We start from the raw sequence: 20094 nt of genomic DNA, 5'->3' as shown, positions 1-20094 counted from the left end.
CTTGGAAGTGATGCAGTATATACAACGGGGGGTTAGGAATTACGGGGAGTTTCAGGTCTAAGCTGAGAACGTGCACTCCCGCGACTGACAGTCCCAAGTCTGCACACCCGTCTGCGCACGGGAAACGACCCCTCTCTTCGCGCGGAGCAGCCCGTCCTCCAAGCGGGCAGGTGACACCCCGGGCTCCCGCCGCGACCACCGCAGCCGGGCAGCGAGGCAGCCGCGGGGCAGCCGCGGGGCAGCCGGACGGGCCGCCCGGCCCCGCCGCCGCCGCAAAACGCAGCCTGCGGCGCCCCCTGCCGCCCGGAGCCGCGCGGCGCGCCGGGGCCGCCCCGCGCCACGGCACCGCCCGCGCCCCCCGGAGCCCCGGCCGGGGGCTCCCGCGCGAAGGCTGCTGCGCTGAACCCCGCTTGCCCTGCCCGCCCCAGCCCCCAGAGCTCGCCCCCTTTGTTCTGCCTCCCTGCCCCACTCTCCGTATCCCCCTTCCCCTGGTTGCCCAGCACAGATCAATATGCTGCCGAGAAGCCCCCGATCTAGAAAGCACCAGATCCTCAAAACTGCTTGCATCCCCCCCCCCCCCGCCCTTTATTCCCTTAGTGCTAAAATAGCAGGTTTGCATGCAGAAGCCCACCTGGCCCCATTTTACCAGATGCACATTCATTTCTATTCCTTTTCATTCTTCACAGAACACGTTATAATCTTTGATCATCATTTGTTTAAATTGTATAAGTAATCTGCCCAGTTTTAATAGGATTTTTCTATGAATCGGCAACAAACCATGAAATGTGATATTTTCACCATGACCGACCCAGGAAATTAGTCAACTTTGTCCTTGATTTACATGGGGCCTGGCCAACTTCTCGCACAGCACAGCGGCAGGAGCTCACTGCCTGCTCCCTCTACCTTTCCAGTCATTCTTTATTTCCCCTTTCTAAGCAGACTTATATATACACCATAGATGCCCAGACTTACAATCCATAAATACACCTTGAATTCAGCAACGCCTTAATCTTTATTACTGCTGAAGTAGCCCAAATTCATGAGTAAGGCCCAAAAAAGCCCAAGGATTGGAGCAAAGCTCCAGTGATTTTTTTTTTAATTAATAAACAGAATACATTTGGGAGCTTGTGGTTTCCATCTCTGTTTCTGAGCCTTTTGAGGGCAACTAAATCATAATCAAGCTTGATATATCAAGTATCAAAACAGCAAGCTTCCTTAGAACAAAACTAAGATTCTTATGTAATTGCTCTGTTCTAGGAGCTGGGGCTTGTAAGGAAAAAAAAATGGCTGTGATACTCAAGTAAACACAGCCACAGTTGACCTTTTCTGGGGTAGATACAAATAAGCACCATTCCAGCCCATCCTTCTTTCCATCTATGCACCCAAAGATGTGGGTTTGTTTTTGTTTGTACGTTTTTATAATGCCCAATTTCTTTCCTAGTCTATAGGAGAAATATCTTTTCTTTCCTTCATAATTTGAGTTTCTGGGCTTGCTTATTCACACGGTTGTTTGTGTGTGTACATGCAAGCTTGTCACAGAGAGTGAAGTTGCAAGATACTAATTTGGCACCAAAGTGGTAACGTAAAAATACCCAACACGGTCTCTTCCTGTGTCCCAAGTTCCTTAGCATGCGCACCCGACTTCAGTCCTCCCCTTGATGGTGAAGCTCACAGCTGCAGTGATACAGCTGTGCAGGAGACCGTGGCTGTACAGGGAAAGGCATTCCCTCAAATGCTCAAGTCTTACGAGTGACCTTCCAAAGAATGTCAAGACACTGCAAAAAACCTCACTTTGGACAAACACAGTGCAGTTTACAGGACCCTAGTGCTATCAACTCAAACAGGCAGGAAGGAAAAGAAAGCTGTGCTTCACCTACTTCCCTGGGCAGCTATGAGACAGACAGCATATCCATACTGGGAATGCACACAGACACACTGCCACTTATGCTCTGTAGCATTTGGCCTCTGTGATCCCACCCAACAGGCACCCTGTGCGAACACAACCATGCTAAGTATGCCCCCAGATGCAGTAAGTAAGAATTACAGTAATGCAGAACACAGCAGTTACATTCAAAGGCTTCGTCCCTCTCCCCAAACAAGTGTGGTTCCCGTGCACGTGTTAGCACATGGCATTTGTCTGGGGTTCTCCAGTGCAGCATCTAAGCCATTGGGGCAGCTGTGCCGCCAGGTGTCCAGTGGGTAAGGAGCCAACACAGCACTCAGGAAGCGGCCGTTCTGGGCCACACTGTTCCTAAGCCACTTTCTGGCCTTATATTGGCGATCTCGCACTGCCTATTCCAGGTTAAAACCTCTTGGAGACAAAGGCTGTCTCTCACTATGTGCATGTTTGTTACATGGTATATGTATACCATGGTATATGCCACATATAGGGTAGGGACCAGCCATCAGCTGGTTGTTGGGGTGCTTTTCTGTTTTCTCTGGAGCAACACTGCCCTTTGGCTCACCCAGAAAAGCCATCGCATCTCCCATCACTGAACTAAACCAGCAGGGCTGTTGCCCCTTTCTTCCCATACCCAGCCTCAGCCGTGGCTCCCCTGGGCAGCCAGATTCAGTGCCTGGGAGGCATTTACACCAGACTTTCTAACCAAGGGCTCCAGGCCTCCCTTCCCCCACAGCCTGTGCTCTCCCCAGCACATCACCCCTCTCCGCTCCCCGGCCTGTGAACAGCCCCTAAGGTTAGGTTTTATATTTCTTACCCGCTGGCCCCTCCACTCCCACCAAGTCAAACTTCAACCAAACAAAAAAGAAAACAGAGGGAGAGAAAGGAAGAAAGAAAGGCCCCAAGAGGCTCCCAGTCGTTCCAATCAGGTCACTGTTTCCATACCAATTAGGACAGATGCAAAGCACATTATTAAAAATAGGTCTGCAGACCCATCTATGTTGATTATTGTCCTCCGTTTCCGTCCCCAGCCAACTCCGTTAATTAATAAAGAAACTGCCAGAGAAGGAGGGGGAAAAAGGGTGGCAGGGATTCCCCTGACTGGAGCCTCCTGTTCAGAGAGTTCAAGAGAGAAATTGGACACTTGAGCCCCACTGCCATTTTCCATTGTGTCTGTTTTTCCTAATGAACGGTTTAGTGATGCAGGGCTGGAAGTCAGCTCTACCCCACCCCCACTAACTACCATCCATCATTAAATGACCCAGTAAGAGGCATTTAGTACTTAACCCTCTCTAGAAGAAGTCAGATTGTTGTGAGGCTGGCTTTTTCCTCTCCAGCCATCCCTCTCCTCATCAGTTTGTCTGTCTCTGAAAGCATCTCAGAGCCTTTCAGAGGGGATTGTTCTTCCTTATAGGAGCTGTAGAGAAAGACAGAAGAAACGACCCTGTAGCCCTGTGTACAAGAGGAAGCACTGATGTGGTGGAAAACCACAGATGAGATCCCTGCTTTGGTGGGGCCAGGATTTCACTCTCAGAAACGTAAAACCAAGTGGCTCTGGCAAAGAAGCTGATGGAGAGACAGTTCTGTAGCCTATGCAAGGGATATTGCTGATCAATATATGTGCTGGTGATTTGCAAGACAAGACAGAATACATAGTCAGGAAAAGTCAAGAAGGTCTGTGAGAAACAAAAGTGATAGATAATACTAGCAACATAAAGAGTGCTTGTCTCCTTCTAATTCTGCTAGCCCTGCAGGACTCTTCTCCAGCCAAAACTAATTTATCTTCATAAACCTTCCTCAAAAAGCAGGACAGTGTTATTAGTCCGATTTTGACAGTGGGGAAACTGAGTCAAGGACAAACTAACCTGATCAAATTACTAAATGAGTCAGAGACAGAGCTAAAATTGGAACTGTGCCGTCCAAGGTTTCTCAGCCAGTGCCTTTGCTCTAAAGCGGAAGTTAGGAGGAGGCAGAGAGGTTAAATGAACCATTATCGTAATTAGACTTGATGAAAGCAAATCTGGGGTTGGGCCCAAGATGGCAGATGACGTTTACCTTGGATGAATGTATGTCAGTGTGCCTCCTAAAAATTCTCTGAACTATTAAAATGCCCTCATGAACCTGTGAGGTATAAGCTCCGGATGTAAATTAGAGTGCAAAAGGCCCTGTGTGATCTTGGTCACATCACTTCATCTTCAATGACCTCTAGAGACCCTCTCCATCTCTAAAACAAGGGCTGTCATACCCATTTGGACTGCAGGTTATTTTTGCAGAGCCTATTTCTTACTAACACATTTTTACAGTACTCACTGTGAGGTTGTGATCTGCTGATACGTGTGGAATAGGAACTATCACAAAAATGCAGCCATCTTTGCACCTCTGAGCTGACAGGCAGAATGCATGCACATGCAGCAAGGTGAACTGTAAACCATAAGCCAAATACCCACCTGCACACGCCAGCAAGGCTATTCATCTGAGAGCTGACTGTGATTTCCAACTAAATACCAAGCTACTTTCACACAGACTGTTCTTTCGTTAGACTGAAGGGTTTTGTTTTCCTTTTCCTAAGTCATTCTTCACTAGAGACTCTCCACATGCAACATTTTTATTTTATTTTTCACAAGAGCTCTGATACAGCACATAATAAAAACTCATGTCACAAGTCCAGAAAATCCACTCCAGGCTTCAGAAATATGCAAAAAGAGGTTTGGATAGAAAAGAGGTTGTTTTTTTCAGCCTAATCATTTTTATGACATCCTCCGCCCAGCAAATTGAATTGCTGGAAACATCAGACAATTGATTTAACACTGAGGTGTGATAACATGCTTTTCTACACAGTAGAACTGAGCTTCTGCTACAGTATCAGGCCTAGTATCATGTAGAAAGGAGATCATGAAGAGAGAACTTATTCTGATATCTCTATTTCTGATTGGATAACAGATTCTGTAAGGATCACCAATGTCTTAGGTTGCCAATAATCAACAATTTGCACAACAGGTACATTTCAAGTTCACCTGAAAAAAATATATATGATAAGAAATAAGGCACTCCTGTGAATCCAGAGCATCAGCAAGGGGCCTATAGTGGGGAAAGAGATCTGGGAATTGAGTGCTGCAGTAAGCCACATGCTGGAAGTGAAATCCACCTGAGATGACAAGACACTTCTGTGCCCATAGATGATAAACTGGAATCAATCATCCACTCGCAAAAACAAAAGCTTCAGGAGATCTGTACATGGCAAGAAGCAGTCTTTTGATCCTACTATACGAGGAAAGTTGTATTCTCAATCATTCTAGTTCCTGCAGAGTACAAAAGATACGTGAGGCCTGGTACTACGTCTTTGATAGCTATGCTGGACATATGCCAGTTTGGCCTGCATACCCCTGACTGAACCAAGGATAACTAGAACTAGAAGTAGGACCTATATTCTCCATGGGTCAAGTCCAGAGAGAGGAAACCTGTAACTTACCCAGGGGCCACACAAACATGGCCTATTCTCTGTCCCACGTGAAAAACATCACAGCACTTAGCCAACTATCTTTCACTCCTCCAAATCTTTGAATCTGGATGCAGAGAGTAAGGAACATCTCTGATCCCTCCCCTCCCTGATCACTCTGTCCATGAATTGCTGCATCATGCCAACAGCAAGCTCCCAGAACACCATTCTCCTTTCTTTCTTCCCCACAAATGAAGCCCTCGTCCTGTGAGTAGGACACACAGGTTAACCCTTCTTTGGCTGTCTGCAAGGTGCAGCACTGGCAGAACCATAGGGGAAACTCCTGCTCCTTGGGAAAAACTTTTCCCTTCACATCTTTCTGGAGCTGAGGCCTAGAGCAACCAAAATCTCATCAGTAAAATAAGTCAGTTGGACACCTCATCAGCTGGAGAAATGGCATTGTCCTGCCTTGCGTTTATCTTGTGAAGCCAGTTTCAGAGGCACTTCACTTCTGAAGCACTCCTGGGCTCTGACACAATTTACTCAGGGCACACTCTGCTCTCCAGCTAAGCAAACATTGCTTTGTTTTCTTTGAGCCCTTGAGAGCTCTTGCCTCCTGTAACCCGCCCCCCCAGGGGGAAAGAAGCAGAACCTCTTGTGTCGACCGAGTGCTCACATGAGAGAGGCTGGTAAACCAAGTGGTCCCTCTTGACTCATGTACAGAGAAAAAACAAGCTGTGACGCAGCCCAAGATGCAGAGTTTGTCTTGCATCTGAACCTGCTCACTGTCTGTTTGCTCCCCTCTTTCTTTACCAATTTGTGAGCAAAACTCTGACCTGATTGGAACAAACCCTTCAGCAGACGTTTTCCTAACTTCTGAGAGGCACGTTGGTGGCTCCTTGTTGCAGAGCTCTTAGATCAGGCTGAGAGCATCCAAGTGAGTCTAAAGAGTGCAGGAGGGCCCTTCACCCACAGAGAGCCCAGCCATTCTCCAGCTGCTAAACAAATATTATTAGCAGCAGTGACAGAGAACCAGTCCTCCACAAAACACACTTATTGCTACAGGATTTGCCAGCAAAATAAATACCAACAAGAGCAGAGTAGCACTGAGGAGAGAAGAGACAATATTAATAAAAGACAAGGCAACGCCATGCATGAGTGATGGTACTAGCAAGAGGCAAGCCAGTGCTGATGGGGCAAGAGCTGGCATGAGCAGAGGTTCAACAGCACTGAATTTGCCTCTTTTCTGCCTGCAATCTGCATCCCAGACAACAAAATGCTGAAGACAAGAACAAGGGACATAGAGCTGAAAATCAAAAGCCAACACAAGCAGAGACCAGCCTATACTCCGTCTAAGGTGGATCTGGCTAGTACTGCAGTTCAAAACCAAAGCAAGAAAAGTCAGAGTAAGAGCTAACCAAAGTAGGAGAACTAGCCAGCTTCCGGCACAAATGAATGGCACAAAAAAACCAACAGCTTCAGGCTCAATTCAACACACCCATGAACTAGTGTTTAGTGAGAGACAGGTAGAACTGAACATGCCTTCCTTCACAAGATGCTCCTTGCTCAGGATATGGAGGAAACAAGGATAGCCAAACACAGAGTCCGCTATCTGCTACCTAGCATGTGTGTAACTAGCTATTCGTCAGAGCTTTCTCCTCTTCTAAAGTTTGCCCTCCCCTCAGCCAGCAGCTTCTACAGTCTTCGGCTTACAGCGTAAGCCTAGTGCTTTATCACCCAGGGAATATTCAATTATTTATTAAAAAAAGGAAGATCTTCACCAGCAGTGACTTAGGAAGCTTCACCTTGGAAAACTCAACAGCCCAGCGTGTATTGCCTGCACTTGGTTTTGAGTCCTGTATTCAAAGCCAGGGAGAGTCAACCTAAACCAGGAGATATTCATAGGCATGAACCTCATGTGAAGATAGGTATCTCTCTCCAGGCAAGAAGCAAGTGCCTAACTGCCAGGATGCACATCCTATCCTGCCCTTCAGCACTTCTCACCCTCTAGCTTACACAGCTCCCTCTCCATGTTCTGCCTCCCTTGCATCCTTACACCTACCTCTGCCCACAGTTAATTCAGGTGTCTGTATTTCACCGCAAACAAGTTGCCTAAAACCCAAGCATTTCAAGGCCAGAGCCCTTTTGTGGATTCTTCCCCTAAACTTTGTGTTACAATTCCCCAACTCCGAAATGGGAATAGTAGCACTGCCCTACCTGAGAGCATATTTTAAGGACATGCAAATAAAGATGGTAAAGTGTTCAGGTACTGTTATAATGTAACATAACTCAGTAACTCAACTACCAAATTTAAGGAAGAGAAAGCTAAAACCCCTATAAAAGCAGTCAGAGGAAAGATATTTCCCAATCCTTTAGTCAGAGACTTTGCAGTTTATTGTCAAATCCCAGATGTATCTATCCTCTCCAGCATTGCCTCCACCATACGCAAAGAACCACAACAGTTCCCTGCACTACAGTAGTGAAATTTCAATGATAGCACAAAATAGATGGGAAGCCAGAGGTTTTATTGAATGAAATATTATGGCATTGACTCACAACTCATTTTAGTACTCCACTCCACAGAAGCATCTAAAGACAGCTGCTTTCCCAACACCTTCATCTTTTCACAGAATCCAGGGCTCCTGTGCCACCCTATACCCCCCGCACAGTGGATTTGCTGTCCTTAGTGCCAAGAATATTGAATCTTAATTTCTCCATATACTTTGCAAAATCTCACCTCTTTCTCTTTATAGTATATACAAGAAACATATGAACAGAATTGCCCTTGTAGTTATGTCCTGGATGGAAGCTGGCTTCAGACATCCTGTATAACGGTGGGCAGATCATCATTAGTAGATAGTTTCAAAGCTCATCAAAGTTAACAGGCATGCTGTCAGTTCGGTGGTTTTTGAATGAGACTCTTCAGCATCTATTTTTTCCACTCAATTCGAATTGTGTATTTACACTGTAAGCTCCCTGAGGCAGAGACTGTCTCTCACTTAGCTCTGTCTTTTGGTGCAACCAGAATTTAAATGACACTTTTAACAATTAGGCCCTGGCCCTGCTGCAGCATACTGACTTGGGGATGGGGACGATGGTGATGAAGGGATCAAAAGGGATGAAGGACCATCACCTTCAGCATGTTTCCCGTCTCTGGTTGTATAGCCTTGGTCTTTTGTAATTGAGGAAACAAATGCTCCAGAGAAGCAGGTTTCAAAGAGAGAGGCAGAAGTCCAGTGCTCCTAGCTCCTATTCCTGTGCTTCTAGCTCTTATTCCTGGGCTCAGACCACTAGATCCAGTAACTCATCCAAAAAATACAGGCCTGGCATTGCTGCTCGGAACCTTAGGAAAGACCTGGAGGTGTCTTATATCAAAAGCTGCAGGCCACAGGAGTACAATGGTCCTTGATTACCATTACCTGTGTAACTGGCCAGGTGAGTTACCTGACAATGCTGATCCATTGCTCAAACCATAGTTCAGCCCTTGGAGAAAAACAGTTCTTGACCCTGTGTCTGCACCCTCCATCTTTGTTCCTGCCAAAAGCACCTGCACTGCCCAAGGAGAATTAACTCCAGCAAACAACACCAACACTAATGTTACCTATGTTTAAGTAAACATGACTTCCCCTTACTCCCCAGATGTCATACCCCTTCCCCAGAATCTTCCCTGTGCTCCCTCCCTCCTCCTCCAATTTTCCTTCCCCACACACACAGCTCCTAAAGGCCTGTCAGAAGACATGAGCCTCAGCAAAGCATGGCCCACAGAGCAAAGCCCCAGAATGACTCCTCAGCTTCATCCACCTCTCCCCACTATCACCTGCCCCTTTGGCCCTAGCAAAGCTGGTGACATAACAGCTGGAACATCCCCCAAATCTTCACTAATTATCCCAACAGACATCAATGTCCTCCAGAACTATTTGGAGGATCTTCCTAATTACTAGCCAGACAATAGAGAGTGGAGTCGGGTCCCTGGGATCCTCCAGCCCGCTGCTGCTCCTGGCCATGCATGGTCCTATTCGGCCACTGGGACAGACTGCTCCATATGGAGACCTCCATGCCATAGTACCCCCTTTACCATCTCTCCACCCAGCTCCCTCCCTGCCCCCTTCACCACCAACGCCAGCATGTGGATTTTATGAATGAAACTCTCTGACAGTTATGGGGTTGGCAGAGGCCTATTCAGCAAGCTAGAGAATGTGTGAACATCAGGCTTCATTAGAGACTTCTCCCAGTCAGCTGATAGCTCATTAACTTAAAGTGGCCTCTTGTTTTAAAACCTCAGAGACTGGGAGGTGGGGTGTAGAGAAGGGGGGGATGGTTCTCATTGTTCCTCTTGCCTCTCTCCCCCGCTGCCCCCTGTGAGATTAGGCGCCCTTGGAGGGGAGAGAGGGAGGCTAAAACAACTTTAATTAGTTATTTTCAAAGATTTTCTCCCCCTTTCTTCCTTTTTTGTGTGTGTCTCGAGCAGGGGGGGTCTCTCAGCTGGGTTTTTCTGCATGGAGGAGCTCACGTCATTATGCTTAAATCCAGCTCCTCCGTCTTTTGTCTCCTGGCCAACAATAGAAGAGGGCTTGTAAAAAGCTCCTTCCAAAACTCCTGGAGACTGTCTGAAAAGGAAGATGGGATAAGGACTCCTCTCTTTCCTCCCTCAGGCACAAAAGTGACAGGCTGGTGCCTGTGCCAACAGCTTTCCTGTGTTAGAAGCTAGCACTGGGGTAAGTAGGGCAAACTGAGTGCTGATTCCTAAACTGCTGCCCTGGCAGATGAAAAATGGAGCCCAGACTCACCCCAGAAAGTGTCTGGTAACTGTTCTCTGTGTGGATTTAAGGTCAGGTTGGCAGCTCTGGACATTGAGATCAGTCCTAGGCCTTTATACCAACTCCTGATCCTCCACTGTTCTTTGAAGAGACCATAAAATAAAAGCAGCAATAGGGCAAACCCTCCCTCATGACCCCACTTCAGAAGAACACAAAATAAACAGCTAAATTCCTATTATTGTCAGCCATAGCCATAGGTCTCTCTGGGGAAATGGGCTGAGACCAGCACATTCATTCCATACAGGCAAATGAATTGCGAACCACAGTGGCTTCCAAGCTAAACTGATAGATTTAGCAGAATGACGAAAGGTGCCATTGCCTCTGTTGTGGTACAACAGCAGCACAAAAAGAGTGTTTGTTCCTTGTTAGCACTGAAGCCCAGAGCAGCAGCTACTACAGTGCCAGCCTCCAACTCCACTTACTGCCCTTTCAGTACAGTGAAACACATTTCATACATTGTCTTTAAGCCCATCTGAAAAGGAGATGTGCCTCTGAAGAGGACATCAACTGAAGTTTCAATGAAGCAGAAGAGTTTGCATTTGAGACACTGGGGTGCAGAAAATCAGCAAAGAATAGTGAGCTAACCATGAATTTATACTCTGTAAGATATGTTTAATAATACCTCTTTTGCCTATTTAAACCAGAACTACCCAAGTGTTTGGACCATTGGACTTCAATAGCTTTCATACTTTATTCTCACATTCCAGCACAGACACAGAACTGGTAAGTTGGTGAATAGTACAGTTTAAGAGGAGTAGACACTGGTTGCCTACCATGGCTTCATGAGTCACAGCTTCAAAACTAATAATTTGGACTATAGGCTTTTCAGGGTAAAAGCTTCTACTGCAGTTTCACATCATTCAGTACCTGATTTGGTCAGCTTTCTTAGATGAAACTCAACAGCTCTCCCAAGCTCTCAGAAACAAGAACGTCCACTCCTCTACAGCCACTGTGAAAACAGAGAAAAAAACGGGTCCCTTTTAAGTCAGTGGAATGCTCCTATTGTTTTTCTGGGGGAAGGGAGGACAGGATTTCATCCCCGTTGTTCAAACTACTCCAAACCAGTCTGTTTGGTCTGTAGGTATTTGTGCTGTGATCCTGTCAGTTCTCATAAGCTAAATAAGACTGGCTGGCTTACTGCTTGGTAGTCCTCCAAGGAGTACTCCATACTGCAGCACTGAAAAAGCGGCACTTGGCACTGGAGCCTAGGTCAGCAGTGAGCTGATGTCTCAAACTGGTGGTAGGGGCCACCATGCTGCAGGACTCAAAGACTTTCTTGTGAGACTAAACCAAAAGCTCTTAGAGCATTTTTGGCAAGGGTTGTAAGAATGATTAGTCTTTCTTCTTACAGCATCCCTTCTGTTCTCTTTTCCCTGTCCTAATTCATTCCCCATGATTTGGGGAGATTTTTTTAAAACGAAACCTCTCTCCAGCATCCCATTCTAGAAGCAACCGCATTTCAAAAGTAGCGAACATGATTCTTACATACTAATCAGAGGGGAATTATATGATCTTTAAATCACAGTTGTCTAACGAGTCTGGCATCTTTGAATTAAATAAACTACACAAGTATTACTTTTTATTGTGCTTTCATTAAAACAAAGAAGTTTCTTCCCTTGTTGACTGCAAGGATTTTAAAATGCAGATTCATTTGCGTTTGTGGGAATTTCTAATTCTCTGCCCTCTGCATCAAAAAATGTATTACATTTTGTCATGAGGCACATGCATTTTGCCTCCACCATGAACTGGTAGGCTCGAATGTTTCCAGGCAAGGCCATTCCCCATATTTTTTTCCATTACCATTGACTTTAAAGTAGCAAAGCCTTCAGCTGCTGTGCTGCAGCTACCACCAGAAACAGCTGCACCCATCAAAATATTACACTTTTTCCTCAAGAAATATTAAGGATTACTCATAGAACATTTATCAGTAGAACGAAACTGAATTTATAATGAAGGGAAAGCAAACATAATAGTAGTATAAAGTTTGGCAGAAAGGCCAGACCTATGATACTACATTTTGTTTATCCCTCCGAAATATAGAAGCATACAGACATCACAAAGTACCAAGTACTACACATAAACACAGTTAAAAGACAAGCCAGAGTTTTAATACAGGTAGGTTTCCAACACTTGGATCTAAACCCAGAAACCCATATAGCCTGCACATAAAAGCCTAACCGAGACAACAGCAGCTCATCAACCCAGGCTGTAGCGCACTGACTAGAAAGTGACGTTGCACTGAGTAAGCATAAGTCACACAGATGCGACAGAAAGGAAAGAAAGAAGGCGCTGTTTTCTTCCTCAGTTTACATTTGGGTGATGCAAAGAAAGACTACACATCTTCAAAATTGAAGTGCGTGTTTGTAACAGAACTAGAAATGAAATCGAGATTTCATGACTACCAGTCCACAGATTTCATGAGAATAATTCAAAACAAAAAACAAAAAACAAAAACCACCCAGTCATAAAAAACAGGACAGGACAGAGAAAGTGTTTTACTAGACCAATCAGTATATTGATATTATCTCAAACTACAAACTTTTTCTAGTATCTATCTTCAGAGCATCATGGCTGCAACAAAATACCACTTCAGCAAAAAGATGGCATTCACCACTTCTTTCAGAACATTTTCCCAGTGGCAAAATGGAAGCAGAGCAGAATTTGCAAAACAGTGTGATGGCTCCTATCGGGCTACCAGTTAGAAAAGACTGAGCAGAAGGTGAGTCAGAGCATATTAACCAGTGGGCAAGAGAAGTTTTGTGCATAGCAGTAGCACAAATAGGAATGGTTAGAAGACACACAGCACTGACACTTTAAACTTCTTTCCCAGCAGGAAGGCTGCATGATGCTATGCTCCAAATTTAACCTCGACAAGCTCTGTGCTGGCACAGCTGGGATGCTTCCAGTACCCAAGATAGCTAATTCAGGCTTCGCTGAATTTATTTGTTTCTTGGCACCAATCAAAAGCCCAAAGCTTTATTTCTTTACTACTTTTTTACTTCTAAGCCTAATGCACAATTTCTGCTGTATGGAAGCATAGGTTGTTATATTGCTGTAGTATTGAGAAACTTCAGCCAAGATGAGGACCACCCCTCTTGCTAGGTGCTGCCAAAACACATAGGAAGAAGCACATCTTACTCAAGAAGTTTGTGAACTTTAAAACCATCCCTTGAAGATGATTTTCCTAGCAAAGAATCTACTACAGGGCAGCATGGCACAATCATTCCATTTGTGTACGTGGCACAATCCAGAATTAGCACAATAACCACAACAGCATCACACCAACTGAGTATTATTGCTGGGCTATGCCAGATGGAGAATTCACTTAAGTACCTCTAGCTTCCTTCATCTCCCAGGGCACTGGACTTCTCTTCAGTATGAGCACTATTTTTTCAAGCATTTTTCCATTCCCCAGGCACAGGACCTGAAGAAGGGAATGCAAGCTCCAGAGCTGAAGCAGAGCGAGTACTCTTGTAGTTGCTCTTAATGACTCACAAACACAAAACAGAATGCACTAACACCAGTCACCACAAATCCTGTGAGCAGGCTATCTGCTCAGTCAGAGAAAAGCTGGGAATTTCTGGCCGTGATTGAGTGAGCCAAAAGTCAACAACACTGCTAAAGCTACAACTAGTGTACAATTTTCATTCCCTGCTTTCACTGAGGCTAAGAAAGTGCCCCAGTAGGTATTGGTCTTGGGTTTACAGATACTCTCCCATTCATCTAACTAGTGCTTTGGGGGCACGGAGTATCCCAGCTACCTTTTTCCATTTATGTTGAAAGATAATACTGTCTCTTCTTTTCTCTCTCTCCTCTCATTCAGGGATGTCCAAAAAGCAAGTATGGTACCAGTCAGTGTGGATCCCTCTATATCGGGCAGTACAACACATTCATCTTCCCTGATGATGAAATACTAAGTCCTACCCCAGAAACTGGCTAGGGGAGGAAGTCACTGGCTTCTCATCAGCAGTTCTGTTCAGTGGGGCATCTCCTGGCTGGTGGGAAATGATGCATTCTCTTTACCCAAAACTATATGAGGATGAAGTTTGGGTTTTATCTCCTGCCAGGGCTGATGAAACTTCTTTACCTTCTCTCCTTCTGAAACAATCCCTTTTTACTGTGCTGTCTGTGGGAAGGTGGCAACTAAGGCTCAGCTTTCTGTCATGGCCCATATCATTCCAGATTTGGCCTGACATCATCAAAGCTCACACTGAACTGCCAACTCCTCTTCTTGTTTTCATCAATTTGATGCTATTTTTTAAACATATCCATATGTCACAACTCTGACGGCATGCCTTTCTTAGCTGTCTTTTCCTCCTCCACTGTCACTATTTCATTTATGTATACAAAGATTCCTAGATCAAATACAGATCACTCAACATCCTGACATTCTCAAGAACTGACTGTGAACTGTGATTATCACAGAAAATTTCTCCTAAAACAAATACCAGACAAACAGAGCCTATTTTCTCTTCTCAGTGAGATCTTAGCCATGGTAATCCTGACATGTGGAACCTCGACATGCTCAGCCACTGGATGATACAGTGGAATAAGGAGACAGTGAGTCATCTCTCAGAACTGCGAGTTTCTGCAGGTGTGCTGAAACAGCAGGGAAAGATGAAGTCACATCTAAGAGGACAATATGTTACTGAAAATTATACTCAGTTGTGAGAGAAGATAATGTTGAAGCATTACAAAACCCAGCATACTAGTGAAATGCCTCGTGACAGCTCCTCACTCCCCCAAAGTGATTTAGGGGCGCTCAGAACATTTCAGAGGACGGAGCGTCCCAAGAGCACAGCATAGCCCCAGAAGCATGGAACTGGTAGGAGTTGCGCAATGAATAAGCAATAGCATAGTGAAACATTTTCTTGCATCCTGTCACATTGCTATGTATTTGCTACCAGCTAATATTAAGGTGGGCTGAAATGCTGTTTTTTAGCCCAGATCAGGCAGGCAGGTTCACACAACATTTGGTTTATTATGAAGTTCTACTAGGCAAAAGGAAAAAAAAATGTCAATAGTAAGTCTGTCACAGAAGGCAGCATAAAAAAAAATAATGAAGCTGCAATAACGGGGTACTGAAAGAAGGCATTAGCACTGCAGCCAGGGAAAGGGTAGAGAGAGGATTCTTGGAGAAATATCATTATGAGAGGGCAAGAAGAAAAGGCCATCTACTTGGTGCCTGTTTGGAAGGATGCAATGTCTTCAAGGAAGAAAGCAGAAAAGGAAAGAAAGAGAAATAAATCAATATGAACTTCTTTCAGGAATGCAATGAACACAGGGAGTGTCTCTGTTTGGCAGCCCCAGGACACTTGCAGCCCTTGCTTGGAGTGTGTGGATATGTTTTTGACTTGTCCCGGTCAGCAGATTAATGGCATTAACGAAGTTTCCATTAGAATCGGAGATTGGGGAGGAGGGTGAAGAGACAGAGGCGTCCAAGCGGAAAGCCACATGACTGCAGAATTGATAAGGCTAAAGATGAAACGGAGCTTCATTGGCAGAAGAGAGGCCAGGAAATGCCACTACAAATTAGCCCCAGGCCTCATTTCTTTTCCCTTCATTATCCAAACCCCTTCAGGAGAAGAATGGAGGAGGTTATGACCCTCTCCCAACACACACATACACAGATATTGAGTGAGTCTCTCTCAATGAACATAGGCGTGGGTATATCTGTGTGTGTCTAAGGGTCTGTGTGTGGTATATTTGTCTAGCATATCTGTATGAACATATAGGTAAAAAAAATCTGTGTATGAATACATATCTACGTATCTGTATATGTAAAGGGTATGTATGTTTTTGTGCCTATGATCTCTGCAGCTAAACTATGTAATCCTTTCTCGCATTAGTGAGCTTTCACTGAGAAGCAGTGCCATTGAAAGCAAAGGCTTTGCACAATTCAGTAAAAGTTCCAGCACCTGAACCTGCTATACGTGCCCAGTGACCTACACGTGCCCAGTAACTCTGGGCACATACAAGTTTATTTGCATGGGATTGTGCATAGCATTTATCTGCAACCATGTATGTACATATCCAGATTCTGTGCATACGCACTGGTGTCTAGGTGAATATTCATGCATGCCTGCAGATGTAAGGCTCTGAAGAGAGGTAATGCAAGCATGAGAGTATACGTGCACATAAGTTTCTGCATAGTTCTTTTCCTGCAGGCTTATCCTTGTACCTTTTTCTAATGGTCTGTGTATGATGATTTCTCTGGGGGCATCTATATTGTTCCACATGTATCTTTTTTTCTTCCATGTGCATTTCCTGTGTATATGCATCTATATTCCGTTCTTTATACAGTTGTTTGTGTCGCAGCTATGTCTCTTTGGTACATGACTGCCTCTTACTCAAGACTGCATACCCCAAGTCTGTTTTGGTCTGTGCGCTGTGTGTGTCCTTCTGTCTATTTCTCTTGGTATGTATGTGCAAGCAAACATATGAATGCCTGTATTTGTGAACATGTTTCTGTATGTCACATGTAAACTGTTCTGTGTATACGTGGATATGAGTTTCTCTGCCTGCCTGTCCCTGTGCATACTATTCTCGAGTGTATCAACAAGCCTGTGTTGTTTGCTGTTACCTATTCATTGCACCTGAAAATTGATGAAGACAGGTAAATACAGCAATGAATGCTGTGAATTATTTGTGGTAAGAACCACACAAATCCCATTTTACAGATATAGGAAGTAGTAAGGAGAAATGAGCAGAGATCCATTTTAACTAGTCATACACATCCAGAAAATTTAGGGACAGGAAGACGATTTCTTGCACAGATTAAAGAATAACATTTCTCCAAGCCTAATGACATCTATGTGTTGTTAGTGAGAAAGGTAGGTTCTCTTCAAAGAGACTGTTAGCCAGAGGCTACAAACATGAGAGACAACTTGGCCTAGGGGTAAACAAGAAAACAACCTCCTTCTGCGTTTGGAAAACAAAAAGAGGAAAGGAAAAAAAGCCAGGGAGGGATGCGTAAATGGAGCTTTTTGTGCAATGGTGCTCTGTTATGTGAGCTGTATGTGACAATAGCCCTGAAACCCTATGCGAGCAAACTCATAAAAGAGGTCAGTGTCTCTTTAATTAAAGCTCCCTGGTTTGAGGTTAAAAACAAACCCAGTGTTTTATGACCAGGTGTGCGTGTGAAAGAAATGGGAACCCGATCTCCAGCCCAGGGAGACAGCAGCACTGAGGAGATAAGGGAGGGAAGCTTTTTATTAAGGTGTCACTTGAATGCTGCAACAGGGCAGCACTAGGCAAGGAAAATGCTGGAGTGGCAGGAAGCACAAGTCCCCAGGGACCAAGCCTTCCAAACCACCAGGAGAAAGAGAGAGAGTCCTAGGAGAACTAGCTAAAGAGTGCACAGGAAATGGGAACAGCACCAAGAAGGCCTGCAGAAAGTAGCAGCTGATAATCCCAAAGATCTACAGAGGCACAGAAGACAGTGCAATTCATGCAGTATTCTCTGGGTTGGCAAATAATAGGGAAGCAAGAGCAACTACTGAATCCTGGTTGGTAGGGTTACAGAGGGGCCAAGCCATGGCAAGGCCAGCACACTGAGATCTATGGAGGCCTGCAGGCAAGATCCTCATATTGTTCACGGAAGCAATAGGGATGAAGCTGATCCTAAGCATTTAGTAAAATGCCAAAGTAAGATGAGAAGCAGAGGCGCTTCACCCTTTCCCTAAGCTTTTTCTATCAGTGATATATATGCCTCAAGATATTCATGCCCATGACATCATTACTGACAGCAGATCACACTTGGAAGCTAGAGCCTCTATTTGCCATAAAATCTAAACTTTAGATAAGGTACCTATTAAACGGTACCTGCCACCGTAATACTGAACCCTAAAGAAGTACCTATATCCCATGGGTCACATTTAGTTAAGGCTCCTTTCTTTACAGAGCCTCCAACAATCAGTCCCTGTCCTTAAAATTTATCAACAAGAAAAATGGCAGTTAGTTCTTTCTTACAACAGCACTGAGAACTGCAAATATCTCACTTGAAGATAAGCCAGAACCAAATCCATGGATCCAGGTTCCCAGCTCAAAGTCTGCACAGAAGGACCAAACTCAGACATTCTTAACTCTGGGAACATTTGGATTCAGTTCTAGATTTTGATTCACTAATTTAAGATCACTTCACAGAAAAGAAACTGGAACGGAGTCCCAAATCTGGCCTCTAGTCCTCACAGCCAGTCAGAGGGTCCATATAGGGTCCTTTAGAGAACTGAGATGTGCATATTGTGGCTATTGCTAAGCATCTTCTACATACAAGAAGAATTCTTACCCTCATGTAAGGAGCTGTCATGGGAGTGAATGAACTTGCAGGCCACAGGCTCTCCTGGGCAGAACCATAAATGTTGTACATCACAAGCCCTATACACCTCTGAATCTGGGCCCTTGAAACCATGTGCTTTGAGCCAAATCTGAATTCCAACTTCAGCGTTGCCATGAAAATACCTGAAGCCAAAGTGATACGGCTATGATATTGTCAGCAGACAGATTTGCCACAGTATTATTAAAAGAAAGCTGAAACGTAACACAGAACAAAAAAATTTCTGATCCTTATGTCTCATTACAAAGCTTTGTAAATAACAGCAACATAAAACATGTTCTTGAAGTGCTCTGTTATGGATAAATGCAAGGCTAATTTGGGATTTTCTCTGTTCAAATGTATGTGATTATCCCTAATATTGTTCTAATTTGTATTTTTTTTTTAAAGAAAATGTATGCACAATTTTAGTAGATATAATTAGAAGACAGTAGGTTAGCACCACGTCATTTACTGCATTCAGTAAAAATATCAGTGAGACATGGATGGAGAAAGCAAAATGGGAAAAGCAGAAGAGCAAAAAATAAATGCGAGCAGAGAGCGATATTTTACTCACATCTGTCAGTCTTCTGTTGCATATTTTGTTTCTTTACAGATGAGATTAAATATCATATCTTCATGTTATAAGCAAGAAAATTAACAGAGACACAGAGAGTTTGACTGCCACAGTAAGTGACAGAATTAGGAGCAGGATGGGAGTACCAGCCTTGTTCAAGAAAAAGAATGATTAATCACTGGAACAAACTTCTAACGGAAGTAGTATTTCTTCCATTACTTGAAACCTTTTAGCCAAGAAAGGTACACTTTTTTTTCAAAACATACCAATTACTAAGTTTGGTACTGAAATAACTGGATGAAATCCTACAGTCTATGGTATGCAGAAGCTCACAGTCTATGAGCTAACAGTCCTTCTGGGTTTGAAATCTATGAAAACTGCAAGATCAAATTCATCCCTGGTGTAAAGCCACCAGAATCAATTGAACCTTTTCCAGGAAAGGATTTAAACCAGTTATGGTAACATATTTGCTAATAGAAGGCAGACAAGGCCCTGAACTACAGTTCTATCATTCTTTGTTCCCTTGTAACGTACATGATTCTCCCATACAAAGCTCCTACAGCCATAGCTGCGCACCCTCTTTTTACATCAGGTATTAAATCTGATTTCTAATCTCCAGTGGGTCAAATTGATTTGTGGTACAACTTTCTCACTATCAGTAAAGTTAAACTACGATTGAATTTACCACTTCCCAGTTTCACAATCTGTCCTTATTAGATAGTTTGTACATAATGGCATGAGCTGACATCTATTCCCTATATGAAACAGTTCAGGAATTAAACACAGATAATGTAGAGTGATTTTTTTTTTTTTTTTGTCTAAAATGGAATGACTGAGCAAGAACTTAAAATGCAGATTTACATTGGCTGGAATAATCTCCAAATTTATTTCAAAATTCTCTATTTATTTCAGCCAAGAATTTATTTTCTGAAAGTCCAAATGATTCAATTTGATACTTTGAATACGAAATGTGTTCCCTTTGAACTCAAACCTGTATTACTTTCTTAAAATTTAATTCAGATTTACTTTTTTTTTAATTGCAAAAAACGTGAA

This window comes from Dromaius novaehollandiae, chromosome 6, assembly GCF_036370855.1.
Source record: "Dromaius novaehollandiae isolate bDroNov1 chromosome 6, bDroNov1.hap1, whole genome shotgun sequence".
NCBI lineage: Eukaryota > Metazoa > Chordata > Aves > Casuariiformes > Dromaiidae > Dromaius > Dromaius novaehollandiae.
Note: the sequence above shows the minus strand (reverse complement) of the source record.